The 20,032-nt window shown below is 42.4% G+C and overlaps 1 long non-coding RNA gene across 2 annotated transcripts in view; it reads right to left on the minus strand.

The window, feature by feature from the left end:
* LOC114931536 (uncharacterized) overlaps positions 1-20,032 on the minus strand; it is a 165,631-nt gene that overhangs the window by 98,566 nt on the left and 47,033 nt on the right. The window contains exon 1 of one of the 2 annotated variants that reach the window (XR_003819685.2): positions 4,883-5,027. The exons of the other annotated variant lie outside the window; for it this stretch is intronic. This is a non-coding gene — a long non-coding RNA (uncharacterized LOC114931536). Of the gene's footprint in view, positions 1-4,882; positions 5,028-20,032 lie in introns of those variants that run through there. 2 annotated transcript variants of the gene reach the window in all.

Here is a 20,032-nt window from a genome sequence, read left to right on the forward strand (position 1 = left end):
TAAATTCTCAGACGATATACAGCAGTTTATTGACTTTTAGATGCGATAGGCAAATATGAGAAACTCAAGAAAGGCGCGATGAGAAGAGAGGAGAAAAGAAAAGTTAGGATAGTGAATGGGTGAAGCGAAGAGCACGTCGCGGCATAAAAAACGAGGAAGAGCGCGGCTAGAAAAGTTATCGCGGCGCCTAGAGCGGGCGCGCGTTCTCGCTGTCTGGCGGAAAAGGCGCTGTCGTTTGTGTAAAGTCGCTCCCTCTCTCTCTGTCTTGCAGCCGCGTAAACGCGCCGTCGACCTACGTAACGACCACGCAAACGCAATGCCTATAAATAAGGCGCTCGTGGCTAATAACCGGCAGCAGGCGCAGCGTGCAACGCGAACCGCCAGGCAATCCCTTTAACTTCGCCTTCGCTATAAGGCCGCGCCACGCCGGTTTCGCACTTCCGGTCCTGATGGTGGGTGGTGGCGCTTACTCGCTCCGGGGAAAAGTCGGCGCGCGAACGACAAATTATTAGTTACGGGGATTAAATCCACCGATACGGAGTTACGAAGCGCGAAACTCGTGGAATCTCTCTCTCTCTCTCTCTTTATCTCTTTTTCTCTATTTCTCGCACTGTTTGTTTCCTCGTTTTATTTATCTTCCTTTATTTAATACCGTCCAATATTCTGTTGATTAAACTTCGAATTAAAATACCGAAAAGATAGACTCGAGCGGAATTTGAATGAGAGAAATAAGAGACTTTGTTGTTTCATTGCTTTCCATCAACTTAACGCACAGAAAGCCATTGTGTTTATTAGTCGTTTATAATTCGAGAGTTATCAAGAGACGCGCCTTGACATTTTAATTAAGGAAAAATTTAATCTATAGAAAGTTGTTATTACAATTAAAATCTTGAATAATGTGTGTATAAGCTAAGCAACTATGACTCTCATAAAAATTCCAGAAACTCGCGATTTCTGCTTCCTAAATAAGTAAAAAATACAATTGTAGAACAATATACGTACAAAATATGTAAATGCAGATGATTACGAAACGTATATTTACAGCTGTTTCGAGCTTTATCGATCATATTTATCGTACAGTAGAGAAAACGACTGCCGGATACATATAATAAAGCTGTGCAAACAAATATATAGTGCATGCTGTTCTATCTCAGGTGATGGACCATTATCACACAACTTGGTGGCTATCGAGGTACCTTTTTAGCTGCATTTATATTATGCAACAGTAAAGAGAGAGAGAGAGAGAGGGCCACGAAACTTAATCAAAGCTTAGGTTCAAACACTGGGAAAGGTCATCGTCCGGACAGATTATGATTGCATATCAGCATTGCAAATAATTTTCACTTTGAAACTGTAAAATATTTATGCACGTTTCTCCTTTTGTAGTGGTTTGCCTGCAACGTACATCTCCCCGAGATATATATATCAACCTCTTTCTTATTCTCGACGTTAAACCCCGCCGAGCATTTTCGAATGTGTGGGCGGGATAATATATACCGTCAAAGAGCGCCCAGAGCACACATTAATACCACGATTAATTGGAGCGGTCCGTATCTCGGTGATGGCGAACAGAGCTTTTCGAGCTCCGACCACTCAAATTAAATAAGGAGTCCCTTTATAAGCGACTCTCTGCAAAATGGCTCACTTAAGCTCTGATCATCCTTTTGTTATGCCGCTAACTGTAGCTTTCCTTCGTTACGATGTCAAATAATGACCGATGTCTAATGCTAGATCTCGTTTCGTTGTGAAGACCGCTTTATGCTTTGGCATGCCGTACCCAGATGCAACATGAATGTATGCGTGCGTGTAGGAGAGAAATGTGGTAGGGGATGCAAAAAGGAGAGAGAGAGAGGTAGACCTACGATGATGAGAAAGATCGAGATGAAGATGAGGCGGTGGGAGAGAAAGAGGGAAAGAGAGAGCTGAACGTTAGGTAGGTAGGTAGGTAGGTTGCGAGTGAAAAGACAGGAGGTAGAACGAGAGACGAGAGGTGCGCCACGTAAGGGAAAGGAAGGTAAATGCGTTGGTAGGAGCGGCAACCGGCTCGACTGGAATCCAACGGCGTGGAGCCGAGCGATTTTCTTCTCCGAACCTGCGAACCCGATAATCTTTCGCCGTGACAACATTTGCGCATCCCCCGATTCGGGATGCTTCCGCGAAAAGATTACCCTAATCCGCTTATCCACAATTTCAAATTCTTTCTCTGACGAGGAATTCTTTTTTTCTAGTCTTATAGTTGACCGAGACTGTGACCGAAATTTATTTGCACTGCGTCCCCTGTCTACCCTCTATCCTCGAATGTTTGCACACCGGTTTATCTGTAAATATGTCCTCAAAGTTGCGAAATGTTTTTCTTTTTTCTTATCATAACGATGGTCATTCTCTGTCTCGAAAAACGGATGTTATTTTTTTCTAAAGACTAAAGAAAATAGAATGACTCGATAATGTATTATTCGCGTAAAGCAGAATGTGAAAGTAGGACTAATGCTTGACATAGTGGACGCACGTGCGGGACATACGTGTAAGCACACGTGTCGTCGAGCATATAACATTCTCGCCGAGTCGAGAATGTAATAACATCGTATTGTTATTACGCTAAAGCGTGGTGGATTAATATAGAGATGGTTTCATGACTCTGGACTCTCCGGACAGTGATATGATTGCAAATGTAATGAAACATGAGAATGTTCGCGAGATATCAGAGAATCGGGCGCACGTAAAAAGGGCGCACTTTGTGTCTGTATGCGTGTGTGTGGGTGCGCAGATGTGTGTATATGCGTCTGTGGAAAAAGGCCACCTCCCCCGAGCCAAATAAATGGGGGCTTTGTAAAGGTGGCTCGTGTTCGTCGCTGAGCAAATGAACGTGTCAGCCGCACGAATGCGCGGCGTTCGAAGCGCAGCAGCACACTTTGTACGATGAATTTCGTAACAGCGCAGAGGGCAAACGCGATATTGAATGAAAATGTTCGTGGTTCTTGCAAAGGGTTTGCCGCGAATTGTAATTGGCCGAAGGTATTCGGCCACGTGCCATTCCTGCAACTGCAATCAGCGCGCGTATATCAAGATATGTATCGAGATAGTAGGAGAAAGAGTGAAAGAAAAAGGAGGGGAGAAATGGAAAGCGGGAAAGAATATTTATTACATTCCAGGAAAGATAAATTCTCTTTTCTGTATAACGATGAATAAAAGTGCAAAGGCACGCATTTACAACAGCGCGATAAAAAAAATTCATACATTTACATATTGTAGCTATTATATTTGTAACGATTAGAAAGTGAGTTTTTATGTTCATTATCAAAGAAGAAAATTATTGCAAAGATGGAAAAAACTGATGGAGATTAAAGAAAGTAGACAAATAAATTGGAAATACATCGAGGGAATAAAAACAATGAATTGAAAAGAGGAAGCTATTTAAATGGCCGTCGAAGGAAAAAAAATACAACAGAGAAACGAATGCGTATAAGACGTATCGAAAGAGGGGAAGAGAGAAAGAGTGTGTATCGGAATCGGAGTGTATGAAAATCTCGATTATTCGACGCCACTGGAAGACGCGAGACCGGTGTGACGGGTTCGCAGATGCGAGACCCTCGCGGTCAACGCCGCCGTGCCGTTTCTCGACAACATGTGGTCTCGAAGCCAATCGCTCCGAAGCTGAATTCCTCGTTACTGTATATCGTCACACGCGAGAAGAAGAGAAGTCCGAGGAAAAAGCGGGCTTCTCGGATTGTATGGTTCTCCTGCTTTTAAACGAAGAACAACTCTGGATTTAAAAATCCGGTCGTCCTCTTTCCTTCTTCCTTTCTTTCTTTCACAGTTAGACGTAGAAATTCTTCGTCGCATCATTTCTTATGTATGCACGTGTTTATCGATACATCTATGCTTTAGAATAGACCTCGGCAAACATATTTCGATATACAAAAGCTGACTAGCTTTTTGGACTTAACGAGCCGATGGATCGACCGATACCTCGCGTTTCCATTCTCGTTGTCATATGCAGTCGATACGTGCATATGCTTTAAACAGACTTCGCTATTAGATACACTGATGCACCATAAAGGGATTCCCTCGTCCCTGCCCTCGCAGCCATTGATATTTAAATATTCGTTCGCTTGGGTGCCCGAACAATATCCGGTTTCCGGCATCGAAAATTCAAACGTTGAAAAATACTTTCTATACGCATCGCGGTATTTGTCACGCTGACGTGACGTCAACCAGTATCGTTGCTCATTCATCAATTTTTCGATTTTTCCGAGAAAAAAGAGATATTCGGAAGCATATAATATACACCAAAAAAAAAAACGCACACATATAAAATTCGGTTTCGACAAAATTGACTCAAGTATATTTGGTCAAACGTCGGATTAAATATGTATACAAGATTGTTTCGGTTATCCTTGTATAGTAATATAAGTAATATTTTTTTTTGCAAAAAAAAATAATGCCTGTACTTACACGTCTGTCATTATGTTTATTCTGCATCTTTTTAGAGATATTTCTTGTCTCGTCGCGAAGCAAAATAAAACTAATAAATAAACTGATATTTTGTACGGTTTAAAATAATACAACGTTTTTCCGCGCAACGGTAAATAAAAGCTCGGTTTTTATAAAAATATTATTGTATTTTTACTAGTTTTATTCTGAACGGAGTTGGCTGAATTGAATCGGGACAAATCGATTAAATGCATCAACAGACTCCTCCGCTTTTTTTCTCGCTTGCTTACCCTAGCACGAAATCATATACCGAATTCCCAAACGTGATGCGCGATGTGCGTTTGCGAATTCGGTATGATTTCGTGCTAGGGTAAGCGAGTGAGAAAAAAAAAGGATATATATATTTTACACGAGGTTTGTTTGCGAGATATATATAATTCGTTAACAATACCAAACGGCGAGCATAAGCTGGTTTTCGGCGAGAAGATTCGTGACCGATCCTTCACGTCAGCATTTTCGACGGCCAATTACCCTGGTCCTTCTCGTATAAAAAAGAAAAAAAAAAAAGACAAAACACAAAAAAATAACGTTCGAGATGTCCGGTCACGTAAAGGTATAGTCTGCCAGCTGAATACGTGAAACGAACGCGGATCTCGGAAATAAATACGCAGTCGTGATGGCATGCACGTTTCGTGCTTTCGAAAGTCTTAAAATCAACGGGGAACGTGTTTTCTACGTGTTTTCGACAAGATCGAGAGGATCTATTCGACAGGTGAAACCGACGACAGCAATGACAAGCGCGAGCCGGACTATTCTCTCATGTCACGCATTCGCACCGGGACATCCAAATGGACCAGGCGTGCGAGACGTGACTTTATAAACATTTTCAACTTTCGTCTCAGGTAGATCGATGACAATGGAAATTTCTAGGCAGACTTTTGAGCAAGCTACTCACAACGACCGTTAATTTTCGCTCCGAAAAAGATTTTTAGGTGTAAATAAATTAATTTTACTTCATCCTTTTATATAGAGTAAGTAATACACACGAGTGTATAAATGTTTGTGAAATCGATATAAAAGAACGAAAGCAATCCACTTTACGATTCGGCGCCAGCTCGGCTTTCGTATTACGTACGCGAAATTTAGCGAAAAGTTGATGATTTTGACAGGTCGTCACGTGAATCGCAGGACCGATTTTCGTGCGTACGCAGTTAACGTATATACGCGTATCTACATCGAATGTGCACGTATATATATACGCGCGTATACGAGGAAGCGCGCCGGAAATCCGTGCAACAGGTGGCATCGACGAACTGTGCGTTTCGTGCAGTTTCGAAGGAACATTCGACGGACAACGACAAAGACAATTTCGTATCACGCGTCGAATGGGACCGAGATTAAATGGACTCGTTACGCGAGTAATTCGCGCCAGTCGGATAAGTCCGGATAGAGCGAGCAGATATCGATCTCCGGTCGGTCTCTCCGATAGGAGGAATTTCCGATAGAACGAGAGAGAGATAGAGAGGCGAGGAGGAGGAGGGAAGAAGGGAAAGCATAACTGATTATTATCGTATGCTCTCTGCTGCGGAACGCAACTAATTGCATCGCGCGTAAGAAACGCGCGGATCGGGACCTTGAGGGAGATTCGAGCGAGCGAGAAGCCGAGCTTGAAATTGCTCAATGCGGAATTGTTGAATGTGAATCATTTGTGGGGAGTTGGAGCCCCGGGAAGGATGGCTTTTACGTAAGGCTTGAGGCATTCCCTCGCGATTACGCGCGTCTCGGGATAAAATCCGCGAGGCCCGCTCTTGGAAGCTGCGATAGCTAGCGCGCGCGCGTGTGTGTGTGTGTGTGTACATATGTCTCTCTCCTTTGCTACTTCTTACATACATATATGTTCGCGCGAGCCTATCACGCTAGAATGACTCCGTTTATCTACATCAGGGGTTTTCAGTCTAGATTGTCGGCTTTGTGCGCCGTGCATTCAGCGTAATAGCCGCACCTTTCACTTCCGTTTCGAGTTGAGAAATTTATTCATTTTTCTTGTCGTTTAGAAAATTGAGTTTTATCGAGGAGATTAACAGAGATTAATTTTTTTGTCCCCTGTCGATGAGCAAGCGGATTTCAATCGGAGAAAGATCCGTTTGTATCTCTATTTGTTTTTCGTATTCTCCGCGACTAAAGTATTACAATGTACTTTTTAGCAAGCGCATTCACTCCGCTTCCGTCTGCCTTGATTCTACGACCTAAAATCGCCGGTTTCTTTCGGGAAAGAATGGAGAAGGGAAGGCGTCGTACGCGTACGAATATGTCCCACGCTCTCGCCCATTGTTCGCGGAGGATACGCGTTCGAAGAGAGGAGTATTTCCCTCCAAGAATACTTTTCTCAGAATGTTGTCGAGTCGAGTGGAGAGAGAGAGAGAGAGAGAAGGAAAAGGCGGCGGCTTTGGGAATCACTGCAAGTGGCAGTGCAGCGAAAGCTTGACAAAAGCGCCGAATGCGGATGGAGCAAAGGCGGACACCCACGAGTGTCGATTATGAGAGATCTCGTCGAGGGAATATGCGCGCGGTGGGAAAATTTGATGTCGATTGTTCCGCTACTCTCTCATAAATAAACTTGTACTACGTAGTTTATCCGCCGGATGAATCGCATTGAGAAAGCGAGGACCGGAATATTCGACTTTCATATTTATGTACGCGAGATTCCTTCTCTCATATTTTATAGAACTTTAAAAACGTCGGTAAAAACTTTTCCCCACTAAATTTCCATGCTAAATTAACCACGGAATTATTTAATACAGTAATAAATATTAATTACGGTATTCTCTCGAGGTAAGTTTCAAGGGTGTAAAATGATATAGCGAATCCTTATCCTTAGTTAATATTTTAGGTACAAATTTAACTTTAATAAAGTTTCGGAGAGTAAACTCTAATCTAGGAAATCTTCGCACAGGTGTTCGACGCGTTTCATTCAGGCGCGCGTGATTCTACCGCGGCGTCACGCGCGTTTATGCGCGCAAACATTTGTTATGCTTGAGACGCGACCGCGCGAATTGTCGAAAAAAAAAAAAAAGAGGAAAAGGAAGAAAAATTCCGCGAAGACGAAAGAGACACGTCGCGTCGTCGGGGCTCCGAAAAAGCGCGCTGTCAATTCCGCCGTCAGCCTGTAAAAGGACGACAGGGTTGTCACGCGATTTATCAAAGTAAAGCGATGAGATTAAAGTTCGGACCGGGGACGGGCGCGAGAAAGATGAGCGACGATAATGTAAAAGTGCAAGAGGAAAACGACGTCGCGTCGAAAAGTTAGTCGCCGCGTCCCTCCCGGATGGAGTCTCTCTCGTTTCAGGAGAGGACGGGCGAGCGCACGCGAGTAGAGAGCACGAACGAAGTAAGTAGAACACGGACGTAAAGTCGTTATCGGGGCCGGGGAAGGAGTTGGGCTTATCGCTGGTGGGCAGACTCTTTGACTTCTATCCGGCGAAGCGACTTGGCCGATTAGCGTGTCACGTTTCGACGACTCTGGATCCAATTATAGGGAGATACGCGGAGGAATAGGCGAGAGAGAACGCCGGCCCGGGTTTCTAATTTCCCCGATCATCCTCTCCGCTCGGTGTCTATCTACCGCATCGTGCTTCCTCTCGCTATCCTTACACAAAGGCTCAACGTAAATTATTTCCCCGATCCGCAAGGATCACGCCAGACTATCGATGTATCGCGGTGCTCCGACATTTTTAAAATCCAGTCGATAAAAAATACGGAATCGATATGCGAAACAAAAATATAATATTCTCCTCGAGATATCCGTCATCGATAGTCGAGTCGATCCCGTCACTCGAATCGCGAGATTACGAGACGTGACGTTGCTAGAGACGCGAAATTCATCAAACTAACGACGCCCGCGTGCAACTAAGTGCAACTGTCAATCGTCCCGTTCGATCGTCAATGAATGAACGATCGTCTGTCGTTCCCGATAGAATATCGAGCGTTTACAATACAAATCGAAAGAGAGACGATTTTCGCGGCCTTGAACGAGAGCGGTCGGATCGCGCCGCTATGACGCGGGCCACGGTTAAATTTAGCCGCCAACGTCTCTTAGGAAACGTTGAACCCGAGACCTTTCCTCATCTCTCCGCTCATGGGCAGCCTGCCATTCTCGTCTCGCTCGCGCCAACATCTCTCTCTCTCTCTGCATCCTTTGCATGTGTATATATATATATATATCATCTCTGTCCCTCTTTCTCTCTTCTGGCTTTTTTCACCGTCCTTATTCCTTCCTATCCGAGGAGCGAGGGTGGAGACCAGAGAGCTCGTCTAGTGTTTCTCTTTGTACCGTTTCGCGGCCTCTCGCCTCTTTTCGCAGTCTCCTCGATAGAAGCACGGATCTAGAAGCGCACAGACTCCGCGCAAAGGAGATAAGCAGTTTGACGCACTCCTCTCGACAAAGTGACGATAATGCGCAGTCGACGTCGATCTCTTTTTCTTCGCCGCACGATGCGCGCCAGTTTTATAGTTTTGCGACACACAAGGCGACACATAAGAAGAGAGGGAGAGCATCCTCTCCTTCCTCCTTATCTGCATATCTATATCTGTCTCTCTCTCTCCCTCTCTCTTCGTCTTCCGCTTGCTCTCGTTTCTTCGTCGCGTCACGCTCTCAACATCTCTCCCATCGCTTCTCCTCTTACTCGAGGGTGATGCATTTTTTGTCGGCGCAGCCTACCGCGGTCGCTCTGGAAAGACGGGAATGAAAGAACTCCTTGTTAGTTTCCGAGCTTTCGTTCCACTCTAGGTGCGTGTGTGGAATGCGCGGCGTATGCGCTTTGTGGAATATTACGCCCGCTCGTCGTTAAACCGACGATCCCAACCGAAGTTGGACGGAAATGACGAAGATGACCGTATAACGATCGTTTTGAATCGGGACACAGCAGCCCGGATTAGTGAAAGTCTCGGTTTATAAACTACAACATTAACCCAATTACGTCCATACGAGTTACATTAGAGAGTACATATGTACCTCTCATACAATTCCACGCATCTACCAATGCATGTATCTATTAAGACGTGTATACGTGTGTAGTATGTACCAGCGACATGCAAACATGATGTAAATAGTATGTTTCCTAATTATACGCGGGCATAACTTGAAAGATGAGTTCGCTACGCGAAAATAATGATCGTATCTCTTGAAATACAATGATTTGCATTATCACATACAATCACACTTTTATATAACATTAAGATGAGTCGCTAAGATGTGATAAATTGCTGGGAAATTGCTCCAAGTTCGCGAAAGTGAAATCCGCTAAGAAATAAGCTGGATCATGGAGTAAAATAAGTCTAGAGTGTCAAGTCATCGAAGTGGAATCGAAATATTTCACTTGAGTTAACGCAGCGCGGATGATCAAATCGTCGACACAATAAAAGATAAAATATATATACTGCACCCTACGAGATAACTCGCGAAAATGTGACGATTACGAAACGATCGGAAAATTATCTCAAGTTTCGCGAGAGCGAAATCCACCAGGAAATAAGCCGGATCATTGAATAAGGTCCATAAGTCTAAAGTGTCAAACTGTCGAAGCGATATCGAAATATATTTCATTTCACTTACTACGAACAGTTCCTTACGTACGAGACGCGCAAATTTAATAAGCGCACGCGATTGAGAAATATTTCTACCAAGCCTTATTAATCATAGATATACATATATTTATGTGAATACTCGTGTTTTTTTTTCTTTACATTTGCATTTAGATTTGTTTTCTGTAATATTAATTAATTAATAATAAGAGAGTTGTGTGCAGATACATCTACGGATATATCGAATCTTCCCTAAGCAAGTTTTCGTAATAATAGATGAAATAATTAAAGGAAAACCAGGCGCGAAAACGTTAATGGATAAAGAGATGTCGAACGTCAAGAGAGAGAAATCGCATTTCCCGGACGAATTTCGGAATGTGATTTACGACGTCGTGATATAAGAGAATGTGCGAGTTTACCCCCCTTTTAGACTTCGAGAATATAACTTGGCTTTAATGAAGATGTATGGGCAGAGAGTCAAGAATTATCCGGAGGGTGCAATGATGCGATATAATACATCGCATTAACCCACTTGATATTTTTCACATAAACTCGGTGAGTTTCACGGACTGATCGACGCCGATGGAACGTTAATTACATGCCTAAACGAAATTCAATTTATCGCCGCATTTTTCACATACTCTGTCCTCTTCTCCTCGTTTTTCAATCATTTTACTATTGCTTTATACATACGCGAAAAACTAGAGTTTTATTTTTACCAAGAAATAATGTTTACGATTGAACAGAAATCAATATGTTTTGCGATATGCATATGCATATATATATGTATATATCGCAAAGCGGCTATTAAATATCGCATTTGAGGCATCCTAGAGAAGACAATCTCGTAAACTAGATGTTAATCGCAAGATACTAGCTTCGAGACAATCGAAGAAGATTCGATTTAACAACACAGACGACAAATATATATACATATAAGCAAGATTGAGATATACTGATTCCTAAGATACTTCTTTTAGTTTTGGAAAAGACAAAAAGTGTACAGTGAGTATTTTATATTTTATTATTTTATTCTAAATAATGATCTTTTTATTCGCGCACAATTTTTTTTTTTATTTTTCAATATTTTACAGGGAAAATCGCATTACCTATAGGTATTATATATATATATAATGCAAGATTATATAAAAATATATAAAATATTGAAAATTTGAAATGAAAAAGTGTACTGCGATAACCTTTAATTTTAGTATGACGAATCTGTTTCCACGAAAAAGAATTATTTATTATCTGTCATAATAATATAAAACCAAAAACTATATCTCTTCTCTCTTTTCCTATAGAATATAAATTCTATAGGATACAGTATATTCCACAAAGAAAGAGAGAAGTATCTTAGAAATCAATATACCTCGATCTTGCTTATATATTTGTCGTTTGTTGTTGTTAAATCGGATCTTCTTCGATTGCCTCGAAGCTAGTATCTTGCGGTAAACGTCTAGTTTACACGATTTGCCATCTACCTCCAGGAAACCTCAAATGCAGTACTTAATAGCCGCTTTGCAACGCAAAACGTATTATATTATATTCGTCCAGATTTCCAAATCTTACTAAACTAATTTCGACAAAGGGGAATTACAGCGTTCTTTCTCGAAAGGAGAAAAGTAATCCCTCTGTCGTGAAAGAGAAGATATATTAAGGCATCGCTATTGCAACAAGCAGCCGTCCACATCCAAAACTATTCGGAGCCGATTTTATTAACGATCCCGTGTCTCAAGATAAAGTTTAAAGGGAAAATGGGACTACGCGTGATTCTCGCAGGTAAAAAAGAACCAGCGGTCGTCTTTGTAGTAAATACGGGTATACGAGAGAGCGTAAAACTTAAAGAGGGGGCCCTACTGCGCTTAAACCCGGCCTTCCTCGCCTGAGGTCAAGACAATGCCAGGTTAGCGTCAGAGAGACTAGCCGGTTCTTGACGCCTTGCCAGGAACGGCGCTGGATCTCTCCCGGCCACGTTGATGTACAAAACGAGCGTTTCGACACATCTGCAGCCACGCGATCGCTTGCCAAATCACCTCTTTGACGTATAAGAGTCGCATAACTCCGGATATTCTAGGATATGAGAACGCTTAATTCATCGCTAACGAATATTTTCCCTTCTCCACGGATCAGTTCGACTCGAGTCCACAATTATTGCGGAATAATCGTTGGTTCGTACGGTAAAAAGATTGTTAAAGACATACTCTAACAGACCTCGCTATCGAGCGAGTGACTCGATTAAACGGGTAAAAGGTATCCGTCAAGGCTAACGACAATCACGCTTCAATAGGCACTATTGGTAAATCGTGATGTGTTCGAGCAGGGACGGGAATCGTGATGGCGGGAGCCGGCCCTGAATTCTCGGGCATTAAACGTCGACGAGGTAACAGCAGCGCTGGGCCCCTGTTGCAGACAGAGCGCGATGTTGCCGTATATTCTTGAACAGCGGGTCAGTGAGGAGATCCGAGGGGGAAGAGAACGGGAGGTGTACAGGGTTCACCAGGACGCGGGGATAGGAGGAAAGCGTGCGTACGTGCCTGGCGGGCCTGAGGCCCGCTCGACGAACCCGACGTTGCCAAGTTTCTTTCTCTCCCTCTTTCTCTCGATGACGCGGGCTCCGCAGGAAACGCTAGGTAGTTTCTCGTACGATGCTCAAGCCACAGCCACTGGCGACCATCTGCTAGCCCTCGGGGCTCACGGGGCCTTTGGCTCGCTGATGGGTAGCGTGACTCGGCAGCGCGCAGCCGGAGACGAGAAGATGGTCGAGTTTCCGTACCAGCGAGAGGATGCTGCGCGCAAGCTGAAGAGAAGCCATCTTGGATGATCAGCTCGATCGTCTTCTTCGTCTCCCGCGTCTTCGTACGAGGGAACGCACGCTTTCCTTTATCGATCGATGTGACATGTCTTCGTCTAGAGATGAACTTTGCCTTTTAACCTCATGTCTCTCTCTCTCTCTCTCTGTCTTCTCTCTTTACTTACGTCCATTTAAAACTTGGGCTTCGTCAGAGCGATTAGACGCGCGACGTCATTAACCCCGTCGAGCGACGCTCATAATCCGGGAAACCGTTTAAATTTTGATGGTATGGGAGCTTCCAAGGGAAATATATCTCGAGTAATTACCGTTGCGGCTTGATGTCGCGTTATTACTACGGAAGACATCACACTTTCCATTCTTCTCCCTCGTTTATAATTGTCGGCGATCGTGTTAAGTTAATCGCGCGTCTTCGTACATCGCGCGGATCATATTTGATATTTATAACATAGATCGTATGGTTTAATCGTCGTGCGCTGTCGGAGAATACGAATATATAGAGGCCTTAATCAGCCGTTAAGTATACCGCGTTAAAAACACTGGGGAAGAAAAATAGGGTCATAGGAAGTATACACCTGAGGCGCGTAGCTCGTCGCACTTCTTCCACCCCCTCCGCCAAGATAAAAATGGAAATTGCACGATGGATGGCGATGATTTTCCGGCAGATAGTCGCTGATAAAAATAAGACAGCATAAACAACAGCGAATAAAAACAGCGTTAGCTAGACCACCCTGCCGACCTCTTATCTCCCAGCACCAAGTTATGAAATTTTCTACAGCTTCATCACTACGTTGTAACTCCCGCCTTGTCACTGTTTGTCGAGATAATACAAATTTCGTAGCGCGAAGTGACTGGAATAACAGAGGAAAGGACGTATATTTCTCAAAGTATCGTATCCAACAAAGACGATTTGTCCGACCGTGTAACAACGAACAGACATCCCCCTTTCGATTTGAAAGCCGAAAAATTTACTTTCGATGACGCGACACTTTTTTTCATTTCTCAAGTGTGTCTGTCTCTTCCTACGTTCGACGAAATCGACGTATACGAGGACGATGTACGAAAGATACGGGTTCAGATATGTACCGTTACGTCGTTCACGCGAGACGCACTCGATACGAAGTATGCCATGCGTGCTGTCAGAAGGTCATCGTGCGCCTTTTGATTCTCGGAAGACTTTACTAGACACACATGTGTGTGAAGGGGCTCTTGCAATGTTTAAAAGCAAAATAAAAAAAAAAAATAAATAAAATCTATCGCGTAAAAAATTAGATTGCAAAAGTAATATTCCGCGCGATGCATATATTAAACTAATTCCGTTGCAGAATTTTCTACTAGATTATATAACGTTGAAAAGTTCACCCGATAAGATGCGCAATATATAGAGATCCAAAAGTTAAAGTAGTTATTCAAGAATATTGTTTAACACAGTCATAAACAAGCAAAGTGTATAAGCGAACTTTGATGCGGTACATTAGAGCATGAAGAAAAAGAAAGAGATCGTCGGGAGTACTTAATTTCTGCAGAATTAACATTCTCTCACGAGAGAACGCGTATAAGATGCACCGTTATTAATGTATAAACAGCCTTTGGCAAGTCTCGCAACGCATGCGTGTAACCTTATGCGCAAGTTTGTACATGAAACATTGGTATTTACGGGAAGGTTTAATTAGAGGTCTACGTGTTATACGGAAGCCCGTGATGGAGAGAATTTTGTCCAAAGTAAACATATATCCTACGCGTGTCTGTGCACACACATAACACACATATAATACGTTTACGTATCTGTCGTTGAAAGATACTTTCCGATGATTAATCGTAATGTGTATTATAACATTTCGGTGTCTTAGATCATTTTCGTTATAAAAGTAAGTAACTAGGATGGGTAATCTATATTATAACATGTGCAGAAATAATGCATCCCTCGAAGAAATCGCGTAAAAATGTCATCCCTATAAAGTTATTTTCATATAATTTATTATATAGCATTATTTATTTTAATTTTTATAGTTGCGGCAAATGTTATAGTTTAGCCTTTAATGTCATGTACATACATACATATGAAATTTTAAAATCTTATTTTTCAGGGTAATATACGATGTTTTATAAATATTACATTTAATTTTTCTAGTTGAATATTTGATTGTTTCTAATTGACAGTATTGAAACGCGTGAATTTGTAACACGTCTGAAAAAAATATGTGAGTTGGAAAACACATTAATTATTTTACATAATATAATGATGAACGCGCGCGACTAAATCGTGATATCTCTCGCGAGTAATTATTTTATTAGTTCGCTCTTCTATTAATTTAATTAGATGCTTTTGCACGACTGTTCTCACATTCGGCGCGCACACACACACACACACACACGCGAGTCTACACGGTTTTACCGTAGGTATTTATTATATTGCCAAGAAAGATTCATCTCTTTCAAATCGAGTTTAAATGTTTAACACAGTAGTTTTTAACCTTTTTGAAGTTACAAAACACTTTTAATTATAAGAAAAATTTGCGGAATACCAAAATCATTAAGATTATAAAGGTGATAACAAAAATATGCATAAACATATTTTTGATTAAAAATTATACAGTACAAATTATGCAACAGTAAAAAAATTTAAATTTAAAAAATAATATTCATAAAATTTAAAAAAATTTTAATACTTTATGTAGGTATGCCGTGCTTTCATAATTTCGCGGAACACTTGTAACACGTTTGTGGAACACCGCTGATTTAACATGTAGCGTTATTTAAAATCCTTTTTATTCCGCGAACATCTTCAATCGATGAGCGTTCTTTGGGATCTTTCGTTACGGGATAAAACAAAATTCGGCCTCCGCGATTCTCTTCGCGAAATCGTTGTTGATCGCGACGAACGCGAGCAATCGAGCGATTGTCAAGAAGGGCGCGTTCGCGAATTCAAAGCCGAGCGCAAAGGTTTGCCTCCTGGTTCAAAACGCGAATCGGAACGCAATTGTTACCGCCGCAACTATGCGAACGATGCTTTCTCTCTCTCTTCTCTGAGAGAGACGACCACCCTCGCACAGGAAGCGGAGTAGCGGGCAGATGCTTCATTAATACGCCGATCGTGAATTGTTACCATTTAATTAAATCGCATTTTCCGCGCGCTTTCCATGACTCCGCGGATCACGAGAGACTGCTTCGGCAATCCGTAATTAAAACTGCGACTCTTGTCTCTCTCCTCGTTTGTGCATCCTCCGTCTCTCTCTCTCCCTCCTCCCTTCTATTTGCCTCCATCTCTTTCCGATAATAAAGTCGCTGACGTCAACGTCGATCGATTCTCTGAGCGGAAACGTCTATCCAGCTGTGAAAAGTTACGAGATCACACTTAGGATGACGCGTCCTAAATAAGCATGACGCTTGCTCCTTCCGACGAGATACAGACTTCACTCTCTCGTATCTCATACAATGCGCTTACAAAATGCTGGAGGGCTCTTGCCGATATCGAGAAAACTTGGTGGGTTTGCATACTTAACGAAAATTATATTGAAAATACTTTTCGCGAGACAGAGAGGAGGACTATAGTCGTGAATATCGTAGAAATTAAAATACGCTTACGAGAGAAAGAAAATACGCAAATTTTAAATTCATCAAACGAGCGAAATGTTCTCACAATGTATTCGCAATTGAACGTAAAAGCGAGCATTGAGCTTAATAACTGTTATTCCCACGACAACCCCCCTTTTGCATTTGGCTGTGCCTTAACGAGGAATTTTTAGAGTTGCGCTCAAAAGGTGGTTGCGCATGCCGCATCTCGTATGTAAAAGCAAGAACGCCAGTGGGATGCATCCTTTTAACCCGAAACTTTTCACTCATGGGAATTTTGAACGTTCGTCCGAGATACGGTGGCATTAGTCGCTTTGTACATAATATATGTTAAACTCTTTTGGAGGGGCTATATCGTCGACATTTCATGCGCGGCAGTCATACGCGGCGAACGTGATAAGCGATATCTATCTAGAAATTTATTATAAATAACGAAATAAATTCTCGCTTTTTCGCGCGAATCTAGAGTGCAATCGCGATTGAAGCCGAGCTTCTCTCGTGTCGCAGCAAAATCCGCGTTATAACTTCAATATTCTTACCGGTATAATTCTAGACGGGCTTTTACGATATTGGTTTATGCAATATCTTCGCCAGTCGTCTATCTGCAGCTTCCACGCAAATCTATATAAACTCTCTTCTCTGCATTATCAATTAAAACTGATTAATAAAACAAATTCAATTTCTACGGCATCGGTCACTTCTTCTCTCCTTTCTTTGCCGCGAGCTTCTATATAGGATATCGGAGCGTTTTCAATGTGTGACACATGATTATTTTTTTTCCAAGATTTTTATCCCTTGAATAATCATCTCCCGGAATTATCGATCGGTTGCGCAACTGCGTAATGAAAAACGGTGGATTCGCGGCCAAAGGAGAACGAGAAACCGCGGAGAGACGGAAAAAAGGAGAGAAAAATCCGCGGGCAGAGGAAAACCGAGAGAGAGAGAGAGAAAGAGAGAAGGAGAAAACGTGGAGACGGAATCGCGCAATGCGTACAAAAGGACTTGACGGGGGTAACGAACCGTTGACGACGATGACAATAACGAGTCGAAAAAGGATCGCGAGTGTGTACTTGTGTACTGACTACACCGCACTTACGGATGAGCCGGGCGCATTGCGGTTATCGCTTATTGCTCGACGCGAAGATGACCTCGGTCTCGAAGAAATAAAGACCCGATTGTGCGTCGTCGAACCGGCTGGCGTTCCAAATCCTCCTTTGAACGCGGACATACATATATAACATCTTGCGCGACCGCGAGATGCTGCAACGTCTCCGCCCGAAGAAGACCTTTATCTTTAAATATTCTCTATTTTCTGCGTAAATTGATTTTTTTAATTTTTATACTTTAAAGAACTATGTATGCAAGCTGAAAAGAATTACTAAATACTAAAATAAATGACGAAAAAATCTTGATCATAAATATTCGATCTCTTTTACTTTTTATTACTTAAAATAATTATATTACCAGATGGAAGAACTTGTATTAAATATTATTAAGATAAAGATGCATTCTTCAAAGCTGTACCTATATTTATTCGAGGCTTAACAATTCTTTTTATTATAATTAATTGCATAACGGTTGCGTCATTTTTTTTTCTCTCTCTCTCTCTTGGGATATACTACGAAAAATTCGGACCATATGGAAAACGAAGTTTTAAATTTGAGTGCCACAACGCTTGCGCTCCGGAGTGACAAAGAGATCAGTGTCAACGCGTTTCTCCCTCCGGCAGAATAGCGGAATATATATAATCTTTCGCGGTTGCAAATGGGTTTAAAACCGCGTCCGGTTATTCGCGTGATACAACCGGTCGTCTCTCGCAGATGATGATAGTGCGTATATATGAACGCATGTAGACACGCGAGTGCGTGTAGATACGTACGCATATTCGACGGTACGTAATATTCGCGAGATCGGCGACGAGTCTGAAGTATCGGAAAGTAAATGACGCGTAATGATGGCCTGGTCGCGCCACTTTGGCAAAAATTTGAAGCGCGTCGATCGACCCCGTGAATGAAATTCAAAATCGTTTATTAGCCAGATTTATTAACGCAACTTCAAGTGACGATAACGCGCGCTTCAACTTTCCCGAACAATTTTCCGATAATATCTCGACCATAAAACACGAAGCAACACGATCAATGTAGCGCGTGTAGACAGAGGTTTGACTCTCCGATTGGATCCGCGCCAGATTTATCGTTTAGCTATGCTACGACAATTTTGGTTCGTATACATCAGTTACAAATATGGTACGCATTACGTGCGTATAATTGTCGTTGCATGAGAGTCTTCGTGGAAGGGGCACCGTTGTGAGAGAAACTTGCTTTATCGGAGCAAGTCAGACACTTTAGACGTGTATTAACTCTCGCGCGTCCTACCTTTTTCGGAATATCGATCACCCTACGGGAGGTCGAGAATTCAAGAATACGTTGAGCGGGTGTTAAACGCATACGTCTCTCGCAAAATGCAGCGAAATAGTCTGTAGCGAACGCGATTCCAATAACAATGGCAAGACCGCGACGTTCTTTCCCCTTCCTCTTCGCTCTTTCGCTCTCGCCGACCCGCTTTAGCATGACAATCCGAACAAATTGGACGGCTCAATTTGAGCGAATTGCAACGGGGCCGCCAGCTTCTTCTCTTCGCATCGGCACAGCGCGAGATCTCCATCAACCCCCTTGGATACGCGCTCTCTCGCTCCGCTACCTCGAATCGGATCAACTCACTCGTGTCGTGTCCGTAGGTCGAAAATCGCTCTGGTCGCATTGTCGCGTTTAACGAACAAACGAATGCGCGCGCGCGAGCTCTCAGTTACGCGCCGATACGCGCATAATCGCGTTCGCGATTGACTTTCTATGTACGCCGCTAATTAGCGGCCGAACTGGTACACTTCAACTCGCTTATATTCTCTCTTTCTAGCTCCTCGAGCAATCCCACTTTCCATTAAATCGATCGGAATCTAGAGCGATGTATATACATTTTCGAATTTGAATATTTTAATTGTAAGTATGACGTTACGTCATTTTGTAAATTTTTGAATGCGATTAAAAAGTAGTGGCTCATACGTATCGATCTCTTTCGAAATAAACAGAGATTTCTCGTAAGCAATGATTAAATTTCCCTAGAGATATATACATGTATATATCGTTAATATATTATTGATCATCAGAAATTATTTGCGTAATAAAAAAATGTCTCTAATATCTTTAATTACGAGATAGTTAAGAATTAAAAATGTTAATTATTGGAATTTTATAATGAACGTGCTAGCGTGTTACGGCACTCCGCTAATGGATGCTGAATCGAGGACTTATATTATGAAAATCTACTTTGCTCCAATCCGGTTGAAAAAAAAGTCGTTGCGCGACATCGAATCACTTTGCGCGATAAACGAATTCGGCTTGTTAATTAACTGATCGTATTAACAACGCACGAGCGATTACGATACATATTTTGATTAATCGAGTTCGTTATTTACCGAAAACGGTTAAATTAATGATTTATTCAGGGTCGATCGGCAATTTTTTCAGATTCATAACCGCGCGCACGTCGAGTCTCGCCACGGGAGAACGTTTTCGTTTCACAAAAGTTTTGTTGAAAGTGCGATGCTTCCTCTCGGAACGGGGCGACAGTCGAGAGCGT

The sequence above is a fragment of the Nylanderia fulva genome, unplaced genomic scaffold, assembly GCF_048542155.1.
Source record: "Nylanderia fulva isolate GAGA-0341 unplaced genomic scaffold, ASM4854215v1 Scaffold27, whole genome shotgun sequence".
NCBI lineage: Eukaryota > Metazoa > Arthropoda > Insecta > Hymenoptera > Formicidae > Nylanderia > Nylanderia fulva.